General features: G+C 38.0%; 1 protein-coding gene and 1 long non-coding RNA gene across 3 annotated transcripts in view; one reads left to right on the forward strand and one right to left on the reverse strand.

Annotated features, from left to right (window-relative positions):
* The window catches only part of LOC117159393 (dipeptidase 1), a 237,171-nt gene that overhangs the window by 95,136 nt on the left and 120,235 nt on the right, over positions 1 to 21,800 (reverse strand). The window lies entirely within an intron of this gene.
* Positions 16,765 to 17,267, forward strand: LOC143303696 (uncharacterized). Its single transcript, XR_013060275.1, has 2 exons — positions 16,765 to 16,951; positions 17,019 to 17,267. It is a non-coding gene; the product is annotated as an uncharacterized LOC143303696 (long non-coding RNA).

The following is a 21,800-nucleotide window of genomic DNA, read 5'->3' on the forward strand; positions in this document are numbered from 1 at the left end:
GTTCTTTCTCATGGAGAAAGAGTAAACGGGACAGGAGCGAGGAAAGGTAGGAAATGAAAGTGGACATAGCGAAATGAAACGAAAACCTGTTACCAAAAAAAAAGAAAAAAAAAAAGAAGACGACGATGATACTATTTCCAGAGTATAACAATTGATCTAAAGATAATTCAAAAGAAATTGGATGGTCATCGGTGAAGAAAACACGCAAAATATTAAAAATCATGGGGAAGAAACTCCAAATATAAAATTTATGAGAAGAAGATTAAAAAGCATACGATAAAAGAAGTAAATTTTCCTTATTCTTGATTAAATTTACTTTCGAGGTTTTCAAGAACCTTCATCTAGCTGTACTGAGAAGGAAACAAGCTTCCTACTTTTTCAATGCTCTGAAAAATAAACTTAAGAAGAGACAGGCTAGATACCTTGTTTCAATATTTTAGAAAAACAATTTTTGATATCTGGACAATTATTATTCGTTTGTTGTATGTTTCGTTTCATTACTATCTGCCTCATATATAAAGTATACTTAATTCGATAAAAAACCAAATTCTTTCTTATCGTGGTTGACAGAACCGCAACTCTGGTGGACGAAGGAAGCTATTTTTCATTATACCGTTTAAACAAGACTGATAATAAGACAGAGATAAGAGAGACGAAGCAGACAAGAAAAAGGCGATACATTAACAAACCCACGACGTACTTATTATTTTTTTCCAATTAAATTCTCTTAATTTTGCGTTCTTGAAAATCTCTTTACATTTACATCGTATCAATATCTGTGCGATATTCACAACAATAACTGATTTCTCCAAAAATGTTTAATACTTACAACTACGCTGATTTATCTGTACGCCGATAAGAATTTCAAAATACGTAACAAACGTACAGAATGTTAATAATATCCACGAATGAAACATTAAAAATTGTTTCCCACGACATTCGAACAAATGTGTCTATCTTGCAATATTCAAACGGCGAAACGAATCTCCGTTTAACTTTCGTTCCTTCCCCTGTGCCCGTAAGAACGCACAACTGCATCAAATTCCATTTACGACGAATCGAAATTATTTTAATTTTATCCTTTCCGTCCAATCCGTTCGACGCGAAACGTGCTAAAAACATTGTCCCCGACAAGGGACTATTAAAAACAAAGCGATAAAACGGCGATTATCGCTATCGAGCTGGGTAATCAACTCGTTAAAAAGCGCGTCGAACAGCCTCGTAGCGATCCGCGGGAAAACAGGGCATCGTAGTGATTCACGCGCGCAATCGGCCGAGCGATACAGCTATTAAATTTCCAGCGGTGAAACGGGGGCGAACGCGGGGCGTTACTCGCAATTAAATTGGTATAGCTGGCGGCGACCGCAACGGCGATGCAATCCGTAGTTTGCAACTTCGGCCAAGTCGTTCGGTCTGCCGGCTGCATCGTGGTTTTGCTCGCCACCGCATCGACGAACAGGCGTGCGCACTGTTTGCGCGCGAACCGTCCAGAACCAATGCGCTACTCGCTCGATACTGACCGGCAAATCGAGTCATCGGTTCCAACAATTTCCGCTTCCGATCCCTAAACTTCTTCGGCACCGAGCACATTCTACAGTTTTGCTACGGTTAACTTTCGTCGTAAATTTTCATCCGGAGTAGCAGATTTCATCGTGTTTGGTTCGTGCGTGAAGTTTGTTCAGGCATGTTGTGTACCGTATACGAATGACACGCGACAACTTAGCAATTGCATCCGTTCCAACTTATTCTCTGCTGATATGTACGTGTTTCTATGCAGAGAGTCGTATACGACATATTTTTTCACCGCAATTTCCTATCGTTTCTCTAATTTCAAATATCTCGTAAGTTTTCTTTGCTGTCATGTTCACCAACGAAGTACCTGTTCAAAGTACACTGTTTCTATATGGGTGTTTGTGCACAGCGAGATGGTCAACCTAAACAATTAAACGACTATTTCATTAGATTTTGATGGAAAGATCGTTCTGTTGAAGAATTATGTATGGTTCGTGGGAAGACATAGCGTAACAGAACACATAGAATATACAGTTCAAGGCAATATGATTTGCAAGTGATTTTACTGCTAGCGACGAACGAATGTTGAATAATTAATAAAGTACAATATGGTGAGTTTAAATTGTCGAGGTTGACTGATAAAGGAACGAGTGGATGCATTTGTAGTAAAACGATATATTGAAATAAATAAAGGTATAAGTATAATGTATGCTGATCCAGATTCTCATTCTTTCAGTGTTACGATACAATAGAAGAAGGATGATAGGGAGCACGTTCATATATTTATGGCAAAGGACATTAGCAAAAAGTTAACCTTGGTGTGTAGTTCTAGCTGAAGGCTACAAGAAACAGCGATAGAAATCTACCTATAGCTCTTTTGTTTCCAGACCTTGTGACCCAAAAGAAAATTTATATTCAAGGGCACAATAATACGGACCTCTCCTTATTTTCAATCTTTTTCACTAAATTCTATTCCCTTCGTAACAGAGGTCTCCGGGTCACGGATATACAAAAGAGAAGATGTAGAGTTTTTCTTGAAGTAATTACTTCGACATAATTGCACCATTTTTTCCGTGAAAATCGCGCCGTCATATCTAAGAATTGTTTCACCATATTTATCTGTATTATTATTCGTATGTAAAACTGTTTTCAGAAAATAAAATCTGAAATGCAGTAAAACAAATAATTATTTACTCTGAATCCAATATTTAATAAGATATTTCATTTCGTTGGTCGAAAATTATCTTTGCGTAATATTAAATTCTATAATTCCTTATAAATTATGTAAATAAATAAAATTAAAATTAAGTTAAATTATATGAATATATAAAATAAACAAAATAATGTAATAAATCCTATAATTTAGGTACTTCAAGTAATATAGCATATTATTATATTATGTTATGCAAGCATAACCGAAATTGCACCTGTTTTTTGCTGATACGCCATAATTGAAAAGTATATTTCGAACAGGGAACAAACGAGGCAATTCTTACGAAGTTTCGAAGCTCGTCTTTCAACGTTCCACGTTCCTGAATGCCCGTAGAAAAATCGACTTGGCACAGTTCGCTCTGTTACACTGACGATCGTCGACTCGCTAATTACCTTCTCCGAGGGTAGAGTCTTCCTAGCTCGAAAGCTAAGAGGGATTCTTGAAAGTTAGGAAACGTTGAGGCGAGATGATTCGATTCGCGAAAAAGAACACTCTTATCCAGGTTCTGTCTACACGAATCGATTCGCTAAGGCGCTATGGAATTAAATATTCCGTACTGAATCGTTTTAATTATCGATCGATATCGATTCAAAATACTTTTGTACTTTTCTGAAATCCTGTTCTTCGAAGAGTATCTTCTACGAGATACAGTTTTCATATATACCAATCATTAATTAAAATTTATAGTAAAATTAAATTAAAAAAAAATTATTTAACGTTTTAGATTTTTATATCGCAGAAATTGATCAATTTATAATCTATAATTTGTCTCTTAATATCGATATTCCTTATCAGCGGACGATGCTATATTATTCCAAGTTATAACTGTAATAAATAAATTGAAATATAATATGCTTGGTGTTTCCTACAACCAATGTAGCTAGTACTTTCAACTTTGAAAGTTTTTAAGATTTTTAACCCTTTCGCTTCGGCAGTCCAGCCCACCAAGCGTGTGTTGGTTGGTCCACAGTGTGCGTGGTTGCTGTACATACGTTTTTCCAAATCTTAAATAACAATAATTCTTCTAAGAACCGTATATAAAATATCGTTTCACTGTCAATGGACTTAGTAGATTTTTTAGCATGAAACAGTATACGATCGTTTGGATGTTTGAAATATATTGCGTGAAACGTTTTGACGTTGTTCCGACAATAAATAACTTTAAGAAGTGATTAATCCAATATGTCAATAAAATCAACAGAAAATGGGGATATATGGAGAGCCGGAACCAGGAATCGTCGCGCGGTCGCCGCCTATAAGCGAAAGGGCTAAGGACCTGGTTAACAAGTCATAAAATTCGTATTTGATGTACAATATTCTGTATAAAATTCAAAATTTCGAAGCAGAAGGTAAAATTATTTGCTCCAGACGACAAAAGAGGGATACAGTTTTCTAAGGAAACAACGAAGAATCTCTACGGAAGGATCTTCAACGTGCCGATCGATTTAAAGAAGATAGAAAGAGAAAATTTGTTTAATAAATTACAATTGTCATCTATGACTTACCATAGTTGCTTCCAACGTTCGTACGATTCGATTAATTCCAATTTACGTTTCAACAAACGTTTCTTCTAGTCCACTAACGTCGCTGCAGTAACATTGATAATACGAGAAACGCTTCCCGAATCGCCTCGTATCGAGCGAAATTACCGCTACGTTTATAATTCTTTTCTCTTCGAATGAAAACCCGTGGTCCCCAAAAATTTCACCGTAAGATCGTGCCGTGACTGTTCGTATAACAAAGACATAAAACGCGATAAAGAGATAAAAATATAACGACGGTAATGAAAGACAAAATAAAATAGACAATTTTTTGACGAATCTCAGCGATAAAAGCGTCGATCACACGTTTGATTACAAGCGTCTCGCGTGATCTCAAGCATCGACTCGTTTACCAGACGATTCCACCTCTGACTTTCCTACTTGCGAACGTTTTCTCTCCGACGATTTAACAACGACGAGTTCACCGAAACAGCGTATTATTCGAGGGTGGCAGTGCTGAAAATGGCCAGGCCACGGCTACGTAGAGAGGGAGCTTTGGTAAAATTTCGCGGGCCACCGCGAACAAACGTAATCGCGGCTGCGACCGTGCAAAGAGGAAGACAAAGAGACCGTGCCGAGAGGCGGATGTCGAGGGGTCGGGGTTGAGACGGCGAAAGGACAACGGAGAGACCGGCACAGGGAATCGCGTGTGAACGACGGCAGGATGGACCGAGAAAAAGCGATGGAGCAGGGCAGAAGCGGGCGGGAAAAGAGAATTTTACATGAAAAGAAATCAAAATTCAAAAGGACCAGCTGGAAGCTTGTTAGTTATAAAGAATGATGAAAATGAGAAATGAAAAAGGGAAGGACGGGTTTGGGAGCGGCGAGAGCTACAGAGAAAAGGGCGAGATGGAAAGTGGGAAGAATAACGATCAAGGAAGATCTAGTGGAGACCTGGCCAGTGAGAAATAATTTAACGAGACTGTCTTGATATTTTCGCGTACATGAAACTGGGAAGAAAGAACTCGAGCGACAGATGAGCCCGTTCAAAGTATTCCAGAAATATAATTGAGCGTTTTACTTACAGAGGACCGTCCAAATCAACGTTACGATACGTGTCACTTGTCAGACATTTTTCCTTATCGACAGTTTTGGCGGAGGAGCGAAAATTACCTTCAAGCTTCTCAAGATCTTGCGTTCTTTCGACAACGAGTTTGCCTATGTAAGCAGATTCGAATAAAGTTTGTTCGTTTAGATAATATATAGAAAATTATTATTAGTTTTCTTTCATCAGTCCTGTTACATTATCGATGTTCAGTGCCTTAATTTTTATATTTTTCTATATTAAATACTGCCAATTTAGTAGTATGTCTAATAGAAGCTGCAATGTTTGCAAAAACTAGTGTTGCAATTTTGGCTCTTGTATGTGTCTGTCTAATAAGTGTTTTTATAAGTTTTTTGGCCAAGGGATATATGGAGATACCAATTCCAAATGCGAATACGCTGGTTCAAAATGTTCAAGTTGTTCAACAGAACATGTTAATGGCACTTAAGCTCCTCTAATCCATGGAAGAGGTGTTCTATATAGATTAAGCAAGTTCTTTAAATTTAGACGAGTACAACAGGCAGAAGGAGATGGATACGTAGAATTTGATAGTTTGAGTGCAGATAGTAGCCGGACTTTGCGAACATTTGCTGGTGTATTCGGTCCTGTTACATTATCGATTAATTTTCTTTCATTTTTATCGTGAAATATGTAATTATGGATTTTGTTAAGGTAAAGAAAGGATTCGGAAATACAAATCGTTTATTTTATTTTACACACAACAGCTATACATATATCTTACACTCTGAAGACCTCGACAACCTTCTTGCACGCACGCTTGTTCTCAACCGACTCTTCCAGATTCTTCTAACATCTGGCAACAGTCTTTTGTCTCCACTAAGGGCTGGACGCCCTCTAATGCTTACACACACATTCACATGTACAGTGTAAATGTATCATCTAGCCAACAGATTTTCCTGTAATTTCGCCTGTATAGATTACACACATTCTCAGTTATCACGCTGTGTACTGCTTCGTTAATGCCGATAGTTTTCCATCGGTTGTAACTTATAAGAAATGCAATCTCTCGTCTTTCTCGTAAGCAAAAAAGTTACAAATATTTGTAGCTCTTAATTAACTCGGCAGTTAACGTACCACGTATAATTATGCGTAATTTCTTATTCAACGACTATAATTTAGATATTTTCTGGATCCTCCTAAATTCATACTTTTTAAATTATCCTCTCATGCATATTTTACCGAAATAAGTTGTCTTAAGGCGAACGAGATGATTATTTTATCGTTGGAGCAGCGATTACGTTTTAACGGAATAGATTCCTTGCGGAACGATCGTTGCTCCTTCACGGATGACAGCAATTTGTTTGGCCAGCAATTTATAGCAATTTACTGGCGCGTAATTAAATCATATAAGCGAGGACGACGTGTACAGGCGTCTACAGGAGGAGAGAGATAGAGAGGAGCGTGTCGCGCCGCGTCGTTTACGAGCTTCAGGATGCTGCAGCTTTCGATAATTTAAATATACCGGATGTTTCACAAACCAGAGCGCATAAATAATAAAAATCGCGAAACAAGATTCTTACAAACATTTCATTCCTCGTTTTGTCTTCAAGTTGTAACTTCTATCATTTTAATTGTCCTATCTCGAAACTAAGTCGTTATCGATTCAACTATTTTTATCGCTATTTGTTCAAGTACGACAATTAATTTTAATTTAACTATCTTTGTTGATAATATCGCGATCCGTATCTACGATTCTTTAAAATATTTCCTACGTATACGTACGGACACCTACAAGCAATTTTCAAATATATCTTTGAAATATTAAAATGGTCGTTATCGGTAAAAAGAGCAGCGAAGTTACGCCGTTTTAACTAGTCACAAAAGTCGATTCGTCGTGCACGTTTTGCCGATATTTTTACGAAATAATTATTTCAATTATTTTACTTGAAAAAGCTAGATTAACATATCGAATTTTAATTCTGGTAATTTAATTTTATTTCTGGCAATAACACCGCGATCTGTACCCACAGTTTTGTAAAATATTTTATTATATGAAAATGCGTGGGCTCTTTCTATCAATTTTTGAACATATTTTTTCAAACATAAAAATTGCTGCTGTCGGTAACAAGAAGGACGAAGTTTTATGTTCTTTTAATTGGTCCTAGATTGGATTCGTCATTCACGTTTCGCTGGTACTTTTTATAAAATAACTGATGCGCATACGTTTATCCGAACTGTTAGAACATTAATCGCGATTCGGCTGGCCGTTGGCAGTTTTTTAACGACGTGTAAGCGACCAAAAATATTGCGAAATATTCGGGAAAAATGCACGCTGCGTCAAAAGGGAACGACAGGAATGACCAAAGGGGGACTAGGGTCAAAAATGTGCGAGTAGGAGACGTTGAAACGATGTCAAAATAGAAACAGTCGACCAGTCTGCACCGTATAGTCGCCGAAAACGCGTAGGAATGAAAATGTTCCGTACAGTGGTACATGTAGCGAAAAATCGTGAAAGATACGTACGCGATAAATCAACTTGGAATTTAAATCCAAGGTTCTAAAGGTATTCGTACATTTTTCATAGACGAAGAGGATGAGCGTAAATCGTGGACAAGTTGCTTGGAAATGAAACGCAAAAACTTGATGATGTTGAAGTTAAAGGTTGGAACGAAAGTCTTGAATTATAATAAATTTAATTCATATTCGTAACGTCGAATAAAAGTTTAAATTGAAAGGTTAATTAAAAGAAGTTTTAATATCTATTTTACAGTCGGTTAATCCGTAAAATATCGTTTTGAAAAAGTAATCCATGGCTCGGAGTAAACTTCTCGTGCTATTCCATTGTTCCATTTGATTTGTGCTTCGAACGAGCATCGAGTAGCTTGCGGGAATTTTGAAGTTTTCGCATGAATCAGCCAGATACGTCGCTTCTTTATTTCGCAATAGTGGCGGTATAGCTGTCAGTATTTGTTTAAACGATACAATTAATTTCTCGGTAAGAAAAGGAGCGCGAAAATGTTCGTATTCTCTGTTCTTAACGATCCGTTTCATTCGCATTCACGAAACATTCACATCGTTATAAAAATATCTGCCTGGCACAAAATCAAATGCAAAGATTTCAATGGGATTGAAATATTGTAAATTACTATACACGATGTCTCCGCATATATACGCAAATTTATCAATTGCGTTCTTTTGCCGTTAAGAAATTTTGTAAGTTTGTCGAAAAGATGAAAGAACGATCGATTGGTTGTATAAAAAATCTGCTTCTTTTTATTTCATATTAAAACTCGCCCTGAAATCATTCGTCGAAACCAGAGTGAAATTGAATATAATTCAAAGACCACGACAAAGTTATACAGAACTAGGTATATAATAAATAACGATCAAGCGAAATAAATGAATAATTTGCATCGTTATGTATATGTCGGGTTATCATTAGGATTTAAGGCGCGTAACGATTCTTCGTTTGAATTAGCCATTGTTTTACGAAACAGAGAATATATTTACGCGAATAAACAAGATTTTACAAAATATTATGAATAATGAGTTTAATAAATGATAAGATTAACAAACGATAAGTTTAACTAATAATTAGATTAAAGAATAATAAGTTTAACGAATAATAAGAGGAACGAATAATATGTCTTACGAGTAATAAATTTAACGAATAATGAGATTAACGATTGATAGGTTTTACGAATAATGAATTTAATTAACGCTATTAACAATGTTCCGGGAATCAAGCGAATCCACGGTCAACGGGATAACTCTTTACTATGCGTAGAATAATTTTAAACACAAAAATACGATTGCTGAGACACTCGGTAATTTGCTCGATGTATCACTTTCCAAGGTGATCACACGAATGAATATTTTTCGCTATACGACTGCATTTGTTTGTTATATGCTCGCTGGAGACATCGAGAAGGTTCCAATCGTTGTTGCTAGGCAATTTCTGTCAAAAGTTTGTTGTATACTCTTTGGAAACATCGAGAAAGATCCAAACGCCGTTACTAGGCAGTTTCTGTCTGGAGATTGATTCCTAATACAACGTGTGTCCCATTATATCAGCATCTCTAAAGTACAATTCTATGTGATTTCTAGGGAGAACAATACAACCGATCCACACCTTCGTCAGGCAAAACGTTTATCCCGTGACCGTGGCTACGTTCGGCGACCAGTTGTCACCTCGAACCCACTTTCGTTTTCACAAATGTCAAACAATTACAAATGACAATTGCTTAATTACAGTTATGATAAAATCTAGGCTAAAGCATTAGAAGGCTTCCTCAAAATTGCAAAGGGAAGGCTCCGGTTTTCCTTTCATCTCCGACATATATAACTGTTGAATACAACGATATTAATCGCATACAGATGAAGTGATTGATCGAACGGATTCTTTCCTTCGTTGCCCAGCGATATTGTGACACCAATTACCTCTCATAGATAAAGGCTTCGACTTCTGACCTTCGACGCATCTCCGGCTACACAGAAGCTATGACACACCTCAGTCCACGTCATAGATAAAGGCTTCGACCCCCGACCTTCGGACTCCTTTGGACACGTCACCTTATCATCATAGCCTACTCAACATCCTAAACCCAAAGCGTATATAAACCGAGACTTCACCTAGCTCGAGGAGTACTTGTTCTCCTTCTAGTTGTTGTACAACCCCTTTTTTTCCGGTTCAGTGTTTCTCTTGTAAGTGGTAAATCTTATAATAAAGTTTTATAAAGAAAAATTAGTAGTTGGGTTACGACTCAGCCTTCTTGTTATCATCCAAGTACCAACTTTACGTGACAATATCCCCATTAACGTGCGTTCGTGAGATGTACCTCAGCGGCTAGCGCGTGCATGCTCTTTCGAGAATTCTTTCTTTTTTTTTTATTATTTATTAAAATTACAATCAATTCTCGCGTTGAGAATTTTCAGTAATTTTTCTGGCGTGGCGCGGTAACATGGCTAATTATTTATAATAAGTTAATACTCGTTATAGATAAGTATAATTTGTACGTAAGTATTGTAAATAAGTAGATGTTACTTAATTTAAATAACTAGTTGAATCTGTCGTTTAGGTCTAGCGGGTAGTGTCTCTTCAGCCTGCGGATCTGGTCCGTCGTATCAAGTAGTCCAGTGATTAGGGGCTTTCGGTGTTTGTTCACTCTTTTGCTATATCTGTCGCTATATTTTGCTATTTCCTCTTTGACTGTGGGTATCTTGATGTCGCTGTGTATTGTTTCGTTGGTAACATACCAAGGTGCATCAATCAGGGATCTTAGCGTTCTCGATTGGAAGCGTTGAAGTATTTCAATGTTGGAGTTACTTGCTGTTCCCCATAGTTGGATTCCGTAGGATTCTCTTTCGAGAATTCGGCGGAAGAAGCACAAGGATATAGATGGAACATTGGGCACGTCGAGAAGCTACTAGAAGGTTCCGTGGCACATGTGACGCCACGCAGACACCCACACAGGTCACACTCATTACTGCATAGAGAGAGAGAGGGGTTCAAAATCTTTTCAAGGGCCATGGGTCACTAAGCCAGTCAGTCTGAGACTAACTAGCCAACTGTCTACATTTCACGACACACTTATATTTCCTGTAATAATTGTTTAACAAATATCACATTATATCGTTTCAACACAAACATTGTGTCTTCCACAGATTATCAATCCTAATTCCGAGATTAAATTCTAACAATAACTATTCTCAAAATTACGTTATGTATCGTCAAAACAACCTGTAACTATTGCTACAGATATTTAATGTTACTTGAAGTCAATCAGTTTTGCTGCTATTGGTTCAAACAAATTGATATCTACCTTTTCGTTTCGCGATAATCACGAGGCAATTTCGAACAGCCAACTTCGTCTACGTTTTTCCAACTTCTTCCCAACGATTCACGTAATACCCGCAAGTTTCACGGCGTATCCTCGAAATTGTCGAGGGAGGATTGCTTCGCTCGTGCGTTGCGGCTCTCGTTAAATCGGGCCACGTACTGGCCGAGTAAAAGTCGAGGGGAAAAAAGCGCGCGAAACTTCTCGCGCCAGATATCGAGGATCAGCTCTGCTCGACCGACGATTAACATCGAGCGAAAAATTTCATTTCGCGGAAAGATACGATCGTGGCCGAGCCAAGAGAACTACGGAATAAAAAGGAAACGAGGGAAAGAGAAAAGAATACGCAGAGCGAAAACCTTAATCCAGAACAGGCGGAAAGACATTCTGTGATTAATTTTATAATTATAATTCGATCTAGATTTTAAGACGAATCTCATTTATGCTGGAATAATTTCAACGCAAAATCTGATGGATGCTTTTAAAGAGAATATTTTTCAAACGGTTTTAACCTACTTTTGTTCGATGATTTTTACCAGGATATACAGAGAGTTTGATTTTATCATGGACTTTAGTCATAGATAGTACACTCGATGTGAGATGTTATAAATAGTCAAGGCCGTTCTTCGCATTATCAATTTCATCATAGTAGACAGATGTAGATACTCGTAAATACGTTTAATGTAACGTTGAATAAATATTTGTGCGTATAATAGAAGGCACCTTTTACATCCATTCTTGCACTTCTGCGTTCACTCATCTAGTTCTTAGTTACTACACCTATCTATATTTATACTCTTGAAATATACGATTATATGTATGTACATATATGGAAAGTATTTATTATAACAAATAACACGGCGACGAACGTTAGTGGACGTACAGCGATTACAATCGACGCAAAACTCGATACGGCTAAATACTCGAGCAACTCTGGTTACACTTTTTAACAAGTCGCGATGCTCTTCCTTGTATTAACAAAAAAGTTTCTTATACAAATAGATAAAAATAGATCTACCTAAAATGCTGGTCAACCGTACTCTTCCTCGTTCGCACGACCATTTGAAACACACGCGATCCAAACGCTGTTCCGCGCTTCCAATCCTCCGAATACGTATCTCCTTCGGCTCTTCTTGTATCACTCCACGCGATATTCGATAAAATTGGCTACTAAATTCACTTTCTCGGAAATACGAAGTAGTTGGAAGAGTCCTTTCGATTAATCCCATCGCCCTAAGTAGATCTAAACTCTAGGACGAGTGTTACTCATCGTCCGACACTTTCGACGCGGTGATCCAATAAACATTTTCGTAGGAAATTTAAAGCAGTTTGAAACTCCCGACGACAAGGACGGGAAGAGAAAGAGGAGGATTGGTCGGAAGCAGATCGATCGAAGCGTAGCAGGTGCGCTCGATAATCGACCACGTCACACCTTCACGGGTTCGACGGGCACTGTGGCTCGTACCTTAAGTGCTCCCAGTCAATTACTCAGGTGCAATTTTGTTCGACGTTCGTAGACCTGGTCCGCTTGCTTTCGACCATAGGAAGCCGTACTCTCTCTCTCTCTCTTCATCTTGAGTTTCCACTTTGCAGGTTGCTTCTACGTGTGCAGGCTAAAACTTGGATTAGTTAGCCTTCAGCTTCGAATGTCATTTAAGCTGGCCACTAACGGACCAGCACCAGACTAAGCTACGTTCTCGTTCTGGGATGTATGTTCGTTGATATGTTCTCCATCGTGTGCGTAGCAATCCTGCGTTCGCCGACAAGTTAACGTCGACAGCGAATATTGACTCTCGATTGATCAAACGGAGTGATTTTCAGAGGAGGTTGCTTGATTGGGTATGTAAAGCTGATTCAGAGTAATGTAATGGAGTTGTTAGGTTGTTGCTGGCCGTGAAATAGGTGATTTTACAAGCGTGTAAAATTAGTCGAAATTTAGTAAATTTCATTTTATTCCATCGATACTAGCATTCTGTTATTCAACGTTATCAGCCAGCGGCGAAACGAACGAATAGCATTCGAATTGGACGAAACAGTATTTGACAATCTGGCAATATTCATTTTCATCGTGCTTCAAAATTTACGTACTGTTCGTTTATTGTCAACGATCCAATTAGTTCGGAATTGCCTTTTAATAGCTGCCGGCGTAATTACCTCTGCAATTTCCATACCGCAAGAATACAGATTTTCGCAAGAAAAATGATTAATTTTGCGTTATTTAAATTTCAATTCGGGCAAAATTCAGACTTCCGTAAAAAATAATATCGCTGATATTTCTCAACTCGTTCGTCGCAATTTATATAAATTACATCGCCACGACACTAATAATATGAAAATAAATGGAATATGAAACACGGAAAAGCAAAGTACTACTTCATAAATAAATCTTTTCGAAACAAAATTTTTGTTTTCTCCAAATTCTCCAAGATAAAAGAGTCGTTTATATTGGTTCACGAAAACGTTCGAACGTTGATCATAGAATATTTTTACAAATATATTACGTTTATACAAAACTTTTTGAAATTTCATTAGCACGGTCGTTACGATCATAACGATAAAGCTTGAAATCGATCTGCAAATCTATTATATTTACGAGTTATAAATTTGTTACAAACAAACGTAACAGAAAATTGGCATAAGTATGACTAGTTGTCTTAAACATACAACTAACGCTATAGACGGCTACATAATGACGTTTAAACAACTTTCTCATTCTTCTGAAATATTTTTCGTAAAATATAAAATTTTCATTCCATATACCAGGTATATTATACAATATAGTATAGTATAGTATATTCAAAATAAGTTGCAACGAGTGTTCGAATACCTTCGTGAGCTTGTGTGCATGTTTCATTACAATGCGACCAGTTCAAAACAGCCGATTAATTGCTTTCTCCGTAATTACCTTTACAGTTTCATTCCACCAGAACAAACAAGAATTACCAATTAAAAATTGCACAAATACGAGTCTAAAATGTCACATTTTCGTGGAAACGTACCGTCGAAATTTCCCTGGAATCTTTTTCAACGGCACTTTCGTGGCAATTCACGCGACACGGATTCGCGCTGGTAACACGCGTTTCCGGAAGCGGAGCGGAAGTGCGAGGGAAAGCGCGGCAAAGGGACCGCGTGGAAAATAGAGGAACGCCGATAGAGGACAAAACAGTGAAGGAGTTCTTCGCGGGGACGGTGTTTTGCGTGGAGGGCTTTTTAATTGCACGCCACAGACGAAGCAGGGAAAGGGCTTGTGGCAGCCGTTCGCGCGGCAAACTTTGCGCCGCTTGCGCTCGAAATTGTCGCCGCTTCGATTTCGCGACCGATGTCCGATAATGAAAATGCCGGTGGTTCCGTCGTCGACGCTTCTTCGTCGAAACGAACCGGCGGTGACGAGTTGGAAACGTGTTTTCGATGAATGTCGTCGTCATAGACCGTTTCGATTGTCCGATAGGAAATTGCAACCTTTTTCTCTTTTTTCCTCCTTTTTTTTCCTTTTTTTTTAACGCTACACAAGTACAGGGTTTTGTATTCGATAATATTAAAAGCGATAACGCATGCTTCGAGCATCGTTAATCGTCTCGCGTGTATTTTTTTTTTTTTTATCGCTTTTTATGCACTTTTCTTCGTTTTTCGCGCGAACAGTAATTTTCGATATTCGATATTGCAGATGTTGTGTTGGTGGATTAATTAGAAAGGTGATAGTAATAGATTATAATAGATTATAACAGATTGTATAATGGAAATTGTAATTAGAAAGCTGGTATTAATAGATTAGCTGGGATAAAAGGAATAAAATATGTAAAGGTTTGAAATAGTATATCGGAAGGATAATAATAATAATACGTACACCGACCGCGTTATTGTTCTAACGAGCGGTAGATTTTCGCGTTCTCGTTTCTATGATAATTTGCTCGCTACGTATATGTAAGTAGGTATCGCTACAAATCTCTTTAATATTAGAACAGATTCTGTATTGTTAGCTTTATAATTTATCAGGAAGCATCGCGTACCTTCTTTTCCTACTTTTCGTATTCTGTACCATTTCAGATTGATTAAAAGTTCCTTATTTATTAAATTTTTTATTGTACCGACCACTCCGTCAATTTTCTATATCGAATATTTTGCATATTACGATTTAAATCTCAAAACGATTTCTTTAATATAAAACATTTACATTTACATCTTTATATACATACGATTTAATTATCCTCAACCATCTGTTTTCTATGCAAATCTTTTATCCTAATGTTAGCTTTAATATATCAGTTTCCTTCCATTCTCCTCGTTTTCTAATCTCCTAATCTCGTCTTAACAACAAGCTCTTAAACGTATCACAAATTTCATCGACTGAAAAATAAATGACGACCATACAAGTTACAGAAAATCACGTCTTATTGTAATAGCCGAAATCTTATCCGATAGATTGGCCAGGTCATTCGAGTTCATCCTCGAAGTCGAGAAAATTCAATGTAGGTACACGGATCGATAGTGCGCGAAAGCTTCGCGAGAACCGGATTAACAAGCACAATGCGAAATTATAAAGTTTATGAAGCCGATGTTAGAGTTACCGTATGCGTTTGTTTCAAAGGTAACCGGGCAACTTTACGGCTTCTTATTAGATCCTAAAGCAAGATGTGTTTGTATCTCGTTAATTAAATGATAAACACACGCGTACGGATTATTAAAGGAACGCTGTGTGAACTTTGGCCTTTGTTAATGCAACTTCGTTAATAATAAGATTCGTTATCAAGAAGCTATCAGATCGAGTAAAACACGATGAAAATTAAATGTTTCCTGGTAAATTTGTTGTATCATGTTTGCTGTTGCGAGTTTGAATATTCGAGTATATCGTATAATGTACAAATGAAAATATAAAAAATACTGAAAATAAAGTTGTTTCCCTCTAAAAGTAGTTCTTAGTGATTAAACTTGCGTTAAAATTACGTAAACTTAACGTATCTCGTTCGATGGATGTACTTTTATATAGACATTTCTTTAGTTGCGTTAATAAAAATACCGAGTTGCGTAAAAATTCGCAGTCTAGTAAACTATAAAAACTTGTTGGAAGATACGAATGTCTTCTATGTCGATGCTCCAACTTTCTCCACCCGTTCAACCATTGCTCGTACTTCGTCTGTTTCTTCGTTTATTCTCCCCTATGTTACGAGCTGCGATTAAAGAAGATATGCTGGTAGCTGTGACGCGAAACTTTCTGTGTTCCATCTTCTCAAACATCAACGATCCTACGTTCTCTTGTTTGTCGTAACCGTAAGTTCCAAAACTGTAACGAGAGAATCGAAACGACGACAAAATTGAAGAATTTCATTTTGTTTCTTAGAATACGACAACGCGGTAAAATGATCATTAAACAATTTTCCTAATTCAACACATCTATCTATTATCTTTATTCCATTCTGTCGTGTTCCAATCGATCGTCTCTGTTCTATTCTAATTCGTTCAAATTACACGTATCGCTGCGCGACTTTAAATACAAGTTCTCCTTTAAATTTCCATCGGTCCATTTATTCCCATCCTGTTTCATTTACAAGGGGTTCGCTCAAGAGAGGAATTGTTTTCGAGGACGTGGGATTCTGCTGGTGGCACCATGGTGTCGTGGATTTCGGTTGCTACTACCACCGAGTCGTGGTTAACGCTACTTCAAAGTTGGGCGACTCGGCTAACGTTATTCTTCAGTTAAGACATCTGCCTGCAACCATCTTCGAGTCGAGGTGCTCGTCTAGTCAGAGTTCCGGACAACATCGGCAAGGAACGAGATCGATGAATTTTATTGCCGTACACTGATGGATGAAAGTATGATACATGAAACATGAGAGGATACATGAAAGTATGGAGAGGACTTTGGAGAGGTATTACAAAGAATTTTATTCTAATATTCATATAACTTTGCACAGAGCCAGAAATTAGCGACAGAAAAACCAAGGGGTCTAACGAACATCCCGCAGGCCATCGAAACAACAACTTAGAGAGTGTTCCAGTGTCAGAAAACAGTAACAACATGGCCATCTCTGACCTGGGCCCCGGCGACATCTCATCCGTAGGAGCCAAACCCATAGTATTAGGTTGTCCGGAAAGTGTCTTTCTTTTACAGACACAATGCATCTTTATACAAACATTGTTGGGTAGATAATACATTTACACTGTACACGTGAATGTGTGTGTAAGCATTAGAGGGTGTCCAGGTCTTAGTGGAGACAAACGACTGTTGCCAGATGTTAGAAGAATCTGGAAGAGTCGGTTGAGAACAAGCGTGCGTGCAAGAAGGTTGTCGAGGTCTTCAGAGTGTAAGATATATTGTGTAGCTGTTGTGTGTAAAATGAAATAAACGATTTGTATTTCCGAATCCTTTCTTTACCTTAACAAACATGAAACCTAATCTGTCGAACGTTGTGATCTCTATTTTGATAGAACAAAATGGATCTCTATATTCAACAGATCCTACTTATTCCATACTTGGATGCGACTGTATTTAAACTGTATTTCGGTCTACGGTTCCTTATCGTGTACTTGGATTATTTGTCATACGATAAATTCATAAATGTGCTTGATTCGTGTTTTTATGAATTGTAACGGGCATCTTACTTTGTACATTTTGCATATTTTTGGACCTTTGTGTTTCTCGTAACCGCGTACACGTCTATACAAAAGCTTATTAGCAACACTTTCAAACTCGTTTATCTTGGGATCGTCAAACGTTGTTGGTATCACTTTGAGACCATAGAGTTCTATAAAAGACGAATCGAAACTATTCGGAATAGAATTAAAAAGTAACTACCAGATAAAATCCAGATCTGATATGAACAAAATGTTATAAGCATAAAAGAGCAAATAAAGAAGTATCTAATAAAATTTGCGTATTGATCTTTTTTGCAAGTCGATTTCCAACTTTTAATATCGATAATCGATCGAGGATAATTAAGTGAGAGATGACGGCCGCAGCTTGATAAAACGCGAGGGAAAGACACTTTTCTCCAAGGATGCCACATAAATACGCGAACGTGTAGCGCGTACAGCTATCAGAGTTGCTTTGTCGGGGAAGGAACTGCGAGCTTGTTGCACACCGATCCATCGATCGGGCCAATCGAATCAAAGACCTTTGTTATTGACGAAATGGAGCTCGGGATTTCCCGACGGATGAAATTTAGTCGTAAAACCAATAACGATCTCGTACACAGAGAAGAAATTGTAAAGTCAGGTGAAATCGGCCGATTAACTTCGATACTTGGAACACGGATACCCTGCTGGTTCCTTCCCGAGGAAATCAAATCGTTAGTGACGTACAGTATAGTAACTGTGTATAGAGAATTTTGAAAGAAAGAAACGAATGAAATCGAAATATAAAGTAGCTTACATCGAGTTAAGTGGTCTTGAAAATTGTTAGCGGTTTGAAGGATTTTTAACCGACGAAAGAAATTCTTTGTACGTTAATCGGTAAATTACCTACGTTTGAAGCAACAATAACTTCAACACGGTGGAAAAAGTTCTTTCTATAGATAAAGAGGTTGTTTTAAGAGTATTACTCTTTAGGTGGACAGCACGACGATGATTCGAACGAGGCAACTTGATCTAATTGAACGAACATTGTTTCATCGTACCAAAGCTACGACTACGTGTCTTACTCCAACGATATTGCAACTTTTACCGTAATGTGTTTTATTCCAAGAGAATTACTTCAGCGAATGGTCGCGTTGCGACGATCGAAGGAGAATAACATCGCCACTGTTCTTAATTATCGCAAGTATAGCGACATTAACAACTCAACGAGCCACAATAATTATTCTGTTCAAGCTCCAGACCGAGGATGCTTCTCCTTTATTAATGCAACCAAGCCGAGAAATGAAACGCAAACTTCACGGAAACAACTTGAGCGACGAACAGTGTAGTTTCCGCTGTAACTATTTCCTCCAGCCAATGAACGCGCGCGACCAAACTTACGCCAACATCGACAAGCGTAATTTTAAAAGGAATAGCTGCGTCCTCGGAAGTGGAACGAGCCGAGTTAGTAGGACCGCATTATATCGCAGGAAACTCGGCTAACAAGCTTGCAAATCCGCCGAAAATGTCGCGAATCCCATCGGACGACTTAAATTGCCTCGTAAGCCGGTCGATAGAAGCACGAGGAACTCGCTAAATTGTAAGAAAATTTGAAATCCCGCCAGAATCCAAAGAACCTCTCTGCCAGCTCCAACTTTCCACCTTTCGCGATATCAACTTGCTGAACGTGTTTCGATCTCGATGGCACGGTCTTTGCGATCAAATCTCGTTCAAAAACGCACAAATATTTTATAGGGTTTGACATGGTCGCAGAGTTGAATGTATTTAATTTTTCAGTCGTTCCATTTGATCGATCGTTACGTCGTTCCTTTTATTCGCGTACATCGTCGTGTATATCGTTTGGGTACGCAATAGGTTTCATAGTTGTAGGAACAAAGTATTTAATTTTTTAATTGTTGAATCGAGGAACGATCGAGGGACGTACGTATGGATCTAATTGATTATCGTATTTATATATAATTTATGTTTCTATTCCTTTAGGAACGTTTTGCCGCGTGTAGTACTATAATTAACGGTGGATGGTAATTTAAATAGGTATCTGGATAATTTTCCGTTTATTCGCTTTTCACTTGTTCTCGAAGGAATCTCGTCTTTCAGGAAAAGGCAGCTTCAGAATTTCAAATGCTCGGGCAAATATTTCTCGCTCTGTTCATGGAAGATATCCCGTTTGACGCTATCGAAGCTTCATCCGCCTCCCCTCGCTGCCGAATCTCTATTCGACTGTCAGTTTCGTTTAAACTTCGATTTTCTTTAATTTCATGGCAAAACAACGAGACCAAATAGGAACGAAGAGAAATAAAATAAAAGGAAAATAAACGGACTGGATGAAGAGCGAACACGATTGAAAACGTCGAAGCTTTTTTGAGATCTCTGGCAAATATTTTTGTGCCAGACAGAGGCTGCTGCTAACCCGATTATCATTCGCTAAATCAACACCGGTCTATCTAGCGATTTTTTCGCTGATTTATTTGACGTTTCTTTCTGCTCTCGATTTTATAAAAATTTCATATAAATCCTTCTCTCTGCGATTTAGACGTATCATCCAATTATTCGTGTTTCCTTTTCAAATTGAATCGCAAGTGAAAGACCGCTAAAGAACATCGAGCAGAATTTCTGTCAGTTTATTCGCAGTTCTCCGTCAATTGATTCGACGCGCGATCCTCGAAAAACAAGCGTTCATCGTCGAGCGAACCGAACGCCGTTCGTGACGCTCGCTGAAATTTGTTTTCGTTTTTTCGGCTAATTAATTGCATTTGCTCGGGGCCGTGCGCTATAGATTAAGCTTAATTCCATTTTTGATGGGGCAAATTAAGCTCGATTCTCTCCTTAATGAGATAAATCAAACTTCAACGTTTGGCTATTCGAACGATACGAGCAGACTCGGTCTTGATTTTTCCTCCCTTTGTACAAGTCGATGGAATCGGCACACAGGCCAATTAGCAGTGACGCGTATTTTCAATTCTTCCTAGATTTTTCCTCTACCCCGCTTCGTTTTTGTTCTCTTCTTTGTCTCTTCACCGGCCAGCTTTTAATCGTACCTTTGTCCCGACCATATTTACGATCGCGCGACGCGGTTTGCGAATCGCAAAAATTACAAACGGTGGCATCCTTTCGATAAAAAAACGATTGTACGTAACGTCGACTAACGAACTAGCTGGCACGTTTTATAGTTGGCCGGTATAAATTCTGTACGTTGAATGAAAACCGTCTCGAGTCCCAACGCCGAGCACGATTTTTCTTCGCTTTTCAAGAAAGTTATCGTATTTGATTAACATCGTTAAAAGTTTTTCTCGGCGTCGCGATAAATATCGTTGAAATAACAAGATCCGTGAAAATGTACCTACGGACCTACCAACTAAATAGTACGAAGGGGAACGTGTAACGAGCTGCTCTTCCGAAGCAACCTTTCGATAGTAACGCTATGTTTGTGAATATTTAGCGACGAGCCACGTAAATAAACTAGATACGATCGAAGATACTGAGAACGATAGTGAACGCCCCATGATATGTCAGAAACGAGGATATACGCAAAAAATAAAAATACCAACGGTCAAAGAAGAAATCAAGAAAACAAAGAATACGCAGAAAAACAGAAGGAAAGAACGGCAACACATCCAAACCAGCTGGCTGCTGAAGCGAGCAAAACTCTCATAGAGAGAAGACTAAAAAGAAAACACCCCACTGACCTCACTAAAGAAATAAAATAGTCAAACTCGAAGATGGTATCCCGTTGGGGGTAGCCATCCACATGTTATTTAGCAACGAAGTTAGACAAATTTACCAAATGCCCAGCTGGACAAATTGTAAAGTACAAATTAAATAATAATAAAAAATATTTAGCGAAACTTTATACTCGTAGTCTCACGTGTAACGTAGGCTGGAAATGTTATTTAAGTGAAAGATATATTCGTAGAATTTACACGCTGTTGTTTCTTTCAAGTAGACGCAGAATTTCTTCGATCCTCGTTATTTGGTCAAATTTATTACAAACTGATTATTTTCGATCTTATCGAATCTTACCGAAACCTACGACAAGATATTAGTTTGTTTGAAAAGTCTTTCGTTTTATGAGGAAATAATAGACGCACAACGTTTTTTCTTTTATATTGTTTTGTCGAATT

The sequence above is a fragment of the Bombus vancouverensis genome, chromosome 1 (genome assembly GCF_051014615.1).
Source record: "Bombus vancouverensis nearcticus chromosome 1, iyBomVanc1_principal, whole genome shotgun sequence".
NCBI lineage: Eukaryota > Metazoa > Arthropoda > Insecta > Hymenoptera > Apidae > Bombus > Bombus vancouverensis.